Genomic DNA, 5,013 nt, shown 5'->3' with positions numbered 1-5,013 from the left:
CCCCCCATCATGCCCCTCCAAACCCACCCCAGACCTGGCATACAGGCTTGGAGTGAATCACTGAAACTAAAGTCCCTGAAGTGAGACTAGAGTTAAAACCACAAATCTGGAATGTGTAGGAGAGCTTCTGCCTACCCTGCACCACCGGCAGGACCTGACAGTCCCAGCCCAGGTGCAGAGTGGGTGAGACCTCTTCCAAACCTTGGCAACTCCACCCACCACTGTGCAGCACCCCCCACTCTGCCCGAAAAGAGAATTTCGGCTGTGTTCTGGAGACCACTATATCAAGTCCCAGACCAGGCCCAGTAAGTGTGTGAGAGAGCTTCCTCTCCCACCTATTTCAACGTGGCCCCTCCAGACTCAGCTCAGGCCTGGCATACAGGCCTGAGGTGAAACCCTGCAGCTGCAATCCCTGCTGAGAGAGTGGGGACAAAGCCACACAGCTATCCAGGAATAGAACATCTTGCCACAGGGGCACAACAGGATCATTCCCAAGGGCAGCAGAGGAAGGAGCTCAGAACAACAGCCAGACCAAAGCCAGGCACAGCAGGACAAATCAAACTTTGTAGATCTGCAGCTGAATTTCAGTAGGTACTAAGGTTATGACTGCACTAAAGATCTACAACACAGGTCAGAAGATAGTGCTGTACAAAATGATAATGAGAAGGAGCAAAATGCAATCTCAGATGCCAAGCCCACCTATAACAAGTGCAGCAGATACTAACACAGAAAAAATTGGGAATAACACAGCGGAAATCTTTGAATCAACAGCTTCTGAAAAAAAAAACTGCAGAAAGGTACAGAGGAACTCAGATTGGAAATGAAAAAAGAAATCCCTGAATTAATAGCATTTGCAGAAAAGAATCAAATGCAGAAACATGGAGGAAACACTATGCCCACCCAGAACAACTGCAGAGGACATTGGCTCAGCTGAAATGTATAAATTAATAGCATCAATAGTAAATAAGTAACAGCAGAAAGTTATAGAGTAACTCAGAGAGGAATTCTTTTCTGAAATAAAAAAATAATTCTCTGAACTCATAGCATCTGAAGAAAATCAATTACACAAACATAGGGAAGAAACCCAATCTAAAGAAAACACTGCAATAAAAGAATTAATAACTGCTTCTAAAGAAGACATTGATAAAAAATAGAAGAGATTTGAAATATGATGGATTCCTTGAATGAGCAATACAGGAAAGAAGTATCACATGAAGCAGAGTCAAAGAGATATACAGAAACTAAAAATCTCAATCACAAGCTTGCACAACCGTTTAAGTGAAAGTGAAGAAAGAGTTTCAGATATTGAAGATGCTGGTGCAGCTAGTGAAAAGGTAAGAAAGGATCTCTTAAAAAACAACTAGGATGCAGGAAAAATAATTCATCAATTGCAAGACGATGCAAAGATGAACAATGTGAAACTAATAGGTAAAAATGAGAAAGAAGGAGTCAATACAAAGGACATTAAAAAAATATGGGCAGAAGAAATAGCAGAAAACTTCCCAAATATGAGGAAACAATCTGACATTCACGTAACTGAAGCATACAAAATGCCAAGTAACCTCAACCCAATTAAAAACACACCGAGACGTATGTTAGTCAAAATCCCAGAAATTCAGCTCAAAAATAATATACTGAAAGCCACTAGAGAAAACAAACAGATCACATTCAAACAAAAATGCAACAAAATTACGCCTGACTTCTCTTCACAAACCATGAAGGCAAGAAGAGCATGGAGCAGAGTACTTCACATCCTCTATGAAAACAAATTTCAGCCCAGACTAAATACATCCATGACAAAGAACAACTAAAGAATTTCATGATGACAAAGGCAACCGTTCACAGACTACTGAAAGATGTTTTACCGAGGGACCAAAATGATCAGAACTCCACAAATGGGAAAAAGAAGCAACGATCTAAATAAGCAAACAATTAAACACAGGAGAAAAAGCAGTAAACAACAATAGGTAAATAACATGTCAATTTTCGTAAATACATCTCACTTATAACCATCAATGTAAATGGACTCAATTCACGAATTAAGAGAAACAGACTGGCACAGTGGATTAGGAAACAAAATCCAACAATATGCTGTATACAAGAAACACATTTAACGCATAAAGACATACATGGCCTGGAAATCAAAGGATGGAAATCAATACTGCACACCCCAGGAACTCAGAAAAGAGCAGGGATAGCAATCTTATTCTCAGACAGTCTCAACTTCAAACCGACAATGATCAAGTGAAATAAAGAAGGCCACTACATACTCGATAGGGGAAAAATTCAAGAGGAAGAGGTAACACTCATAAATATGTATGCACCAAACATGGAAGCTACAAATTATGTAAAGCAAATCTAAATAGACATGAAAAATCTAATATCCAATAACACAATCTTAACAGGAGATCTTAACAGCCCAGTATCGCAAACAGATAGGTCAATCAGACAAAAAAAAATAGCAAACAAATAACAGAACTGATCCAAAGTGTGAAATAAATGGATTGGTGGATATATACAGAGTGTTCCACCCAAACACAGCTGAATACACATTTTTCTTAGCTGCACAAGGGTTCTTTTCTAAAATCGATCACATACTGGTCCATAGGTCATGCTTATGTATATGCAAGAAAGCAGAAATTATCCCATGCACATTATCTGATCACAGTGCAATGAAACTAGAAATAAATGACAAAAGAAACCAGAAAAAAAAACCTTAATACATGGAAATTAAATGACACCCTACTCAGGAATCAATGAATCACAGATGAAATTAAAAAAGAAATTCAACAATATCTACAATTCAATAAAAACTCATACATACCTTATTGGAATTTAGGGGATGCGATGAAAGAAGTTCTCAGCTGTGAACTCACATATTAGGAAAACAGAATGGGAACAAATAAACAACCTAATGCAGGAACTTCAACAACTAGAAAAGGAAGAGCAAAGCAAACCCAGAGCCCAAAGAAGGGAAGAAATCATAAATATTAGAGCAGAAATTAATTCAATTGAGACGAAGAAAACAATTCAAAGAATTAACAAAGCAAAAAGTTGGTTCTTTCAAAGATTAAATAAAATCAATAAGCCTTTAGCTAAGCTCATCAAAAAAGAAGAAAGAAAAAAATTAAATACAAGCAATAAGGAATGAAAAGGGTATAACTACAACAGGCCGAGTAGAAATTCAGAAGATAATCAATAGCTACTTTGAGAATTTTTACTCTCACAGAGTAGAAGACACAGGAGGAATGGACAGGTTCCTAGAAAGGTACAAATTACCAAAGCTGAATTAGCAAGATATAATGACTCTCAATACTGCAATAACAGCTAATGAAATATGAGATGTAACAAAAAATCTGCCGACAAAGAAAAGTCCAGGTCCTGATGGATTCACAACTGATTTCTACAAGAAATTTACACAAGATGTAGTCCCTATACTCCACAAACTCTTGAACAAAATTGAAAGGAAGCAATGCTCCAAAAATCATTCCTTGAGGCAATTATTATACTGATAAAAAAAAACAGGGAAAGAAGCAACTAAGAAAGAGATCTACAGTATTTCTTGTTTTGCGTTCTTATCCTAGGGAAACTATATGATATTTATACATATGTGTCTGGCTTATTTCATTTATCAGTATATCTTGAAGTGACATCCACTTCAATATAAAGGCTTCGAGTTTGTCAATCTTAATAGTTGAATAATTCTCTATTGTGTAAAAATACCACATCTTTTTCAACCATTCCTCAGGTGATGGGCATCTTAGTTGTTTCCAAGATTTGGCTGTCACAAATTGTGCTGCTATAAACATAGGCATACATATATGACTAAGATATGATGTTTTCAGATCCTCCAGAAAAATTCCCAGTTGTGGAATAGCTGGTTTAAATGGTATTTCAAGTCCAACTTTTGAGCTGTAAGGGACTCAGGTCAACAATTTCAGACATTTCAAGTGCAATGGAAGATGCAATATTATTATGGAGTACTGGACTCTTTGAGAATATTTTGCTGATTTAACACACCTATAATATTCAAATAACAGAATTTAACAAAAAAGGGGATACAGTTGAATGTTCATTTTGTATCTGTGTATTCAAAATGGTTAGGATAGATATATAGTTACATTCCCTTAATGAATACAAGGATTTGTTCTAATAGTGTTTGTAAATAGGATATCATGTCCGCAACTTGTAGAGCAATTAACCACTAGGAAGAATGTATGCAATGTGTTAATTATTGAAACGGTCCTACCAATTTGGTTTAAAACTGTCTCTTTGCTATTAATTTCTCAATTAAATTATGGAAAAAATAAAGAAAAAAATAATAAAAATAAAAATAAAAAGCACTATGGCCCCAAAATTTAAAGACCCAGTCCAGAAATGGGCATCTGAGATAAACACACATTTGTCAGAGGATGAAATAAAAGAAGAGAATAAGTATATGAAAAAATATTCCACATCACTAGCTATCTGTGAAATGAAAATTAAAAGAACACTGAGATACCATCTCACCCAAGAAAGAATGCCTATCATAAAGAAATCAACCAACAACAAATGTTGGAGAGGCTGTGGGGAAAAAGGAACCCTTCTCCATCACTGGTGGGAATGTAGACTGGTGCAACCATTATGGAAATCAGTATGGAGACTCCTTAGAAAACCTGGACTGGAAATCCCATTTAATCCAGCTATTCTTCTACTGGGAATTTCCCTGGAGGATCTGAAAACATCATATCATAATCATATATGTGTTCCTATGTTTATAGCACCACTATTTGTGACAGCCAAATTTTGGAAACAACCAAGATGCCCATCACTTAGGAATAGATGAAAAAGATGTGGTATTTTTACACAATGGAGTATTATTCAGCTATAAAGAATGATAAACTGCAAGCCTTTATAGTGAAGTGGATGCCACTTAAACATATACTCATAAGTGAAATAAACCAGACACACATGTGTAAATATCGTATAGTCTCCCTAGTATAAGAACTCCAAAGAAGAAATACAAATAGAAAG

The sequence above is a fragment of the Octodon degus genome, unplaced genomic scaffold, assembly GCF_000260255.1.
Source record: "Octodon degus isolate 3935 unplaced genomic scaffold, OctDeg1.0 scaffold00410, whole genome shotgun sequence".
NCBI classification, from domain to species: Eukaryota; Metazoa; Chordata; class Mammalia; order Rodentia; family Octodontidae; genus Octodon; species Octodon degus.
This window is presented reverse-complemented; position numbering follows the sequence as displayed.